Raw genomic sequence first — 1,718 nt, 5'->3', positions numbered from 1 at the left:
TTTCCCTCCCTTTCATCATTCTAAATTGATTGGCCTTAAAGAGTCTGGTGTGGCGCTGTTAGATAAGCACTGGACTGCTAACCACAAGGTTGGTGATTCATACACACCAGCAGCCCCTTGGAAGCCCTATACAGAGTCGCTATGAGTTGGAACCGACTGGACGGCACTTATCAACAAACAGCAACAAAAAATCCGAAAGTCTGTAAATCATTTATCAGCAAGATGACAAATTATGTGTAACCTGTCTTCCCTACCATTTGCGAGTAAAAATGTAACCACAGAGAAAATGACAAAACAGTGTCTTCCTGCCTCTGCCCTCACCCACGCTGCCGGAATGAAAACCATCTTCTTTTTTTTAGGGTTCCCTTGCATTAGGACTGGGTCATGAATGGAAATAAGGCAGTCACTAAGGAGGATGAAGAACACCCACCACCCAGTTCTCTGAATCACTGTCTCTTCAGTCCCTTGGCCTTAAATCTAGGCTTGATAATAGTAGCAGGGTCACGGGGCCACCTTTATCTTTGAAATTAGCAGGTGATATTCAATTCTCATGGAAAGTATCCTGCAGAATAAAGCCCTCTCTCCAGCTCGAGTACCATCTCCTTTCCCATATAAGCCACTGGGCAGCAGATGCTTCCTAAAATGGGAGTCTGTGTGGGAGACACCTGGTGGACTGCCCGCTGGGTTCCAGGGTGGTCCCGTGCTTTGATGGGGCTGAGCTCAGTACAGCGCTGAGTTAGGATCCTGTAAGTGATATTGGGGTCACAGACCGACGCTTGGGCGTTCGCTGGCTAGACAATCATGAAAGATTTAGAGAGACTTGTTTCCTCCTAAAAAAGAGCTAATGAGAAGTGCATGGCATGGTGGGCCCAAGGATCTGGGCTGCTTCTACAAAACAGCTTGTTTCCTCAACTGCCAATTTAGGGGTCTGCTAGGATTCTGGTGGTGCAGTCATTAAGCGCTAGGCGGCTCATCAAAAGGTCTGGGACTTGAACCCATCATAAAGGTTGTTGTTAAGTGCCGTGGAGTCGGTTCCGTCTCGCAGCGACCCTGTCTGTGTAGGGTTCCCGAGGCTATCCATAGTCGCAGGAGCAGAAAGTCTTATCATTCTCCCTCTGAGCGGCTGGAAGGTTTCAACTCCAGTGCTTATCCTACAGAGCTACAGTGCTAGCAACCACAAGGTAATATGACCTCCTTGGAAACCCTAAGGGTAGTTCTACTTTGTCCTATGTCTCTGAGTCTGAATCAACTCAGGGGCACTCAGCAACCACCGGATTCCGTCCAGGAATAGAGAGTTCAGAAGGTCCTTGGGGGAAATCCTCCTAGACACCCTCACAGTATGGTCCTAGCTCCCGACGTCTAGACCCTATGCCTCGCCCGGTCGCCGAGAGGTCACGGGGCAGCGTGCGCGTCTCCGCCGGCTGGGCGTGCGCGTCCCCGCAAGGCTGCGTGTGCGCGTCCCTCCTCGGCTCGCCGCCGCCTTTGCCCGGCTGGATGGGCAGGACCGAGTGGGGCGGGGCGGTGAGAGGGCGGCCGCTTTGGGGAGGAGGCTGAAGAGGAGGAGAGACTAGGCGGCGCCCGGCTGGAGGAGCGGCGAGGTGGAGGCGGCCGGCTGGTCGGGGGTGTGGGACGCGGAGCGGCGCCGGGACAAAGCGGAGCAGGCGGGCCCGGTGGCCACGGCAGCCAGTGCCTGGGCCGCGGTTCGGCCGTGCGGGCCG

The sequence above is a fragment of the Chrysochloris asiatica genome, unplaced genomic scaffold (assembly GCF_000296735.1).
Source record: "Chrysochloris asiatica unplaced genomic scaffold, ChrAsi1.0 scaffold00182, whole genome shotgun sequence".
Lineage (NCBI taxonomy): Eukaryota > Metazoa > Chordata > Mammalia > Afrosoricida > Chrysochloridae > Chrysochloris > Chrysochloris asiatica.
This window is presented reverse-complemented; position numbering follows the sequence as displayed.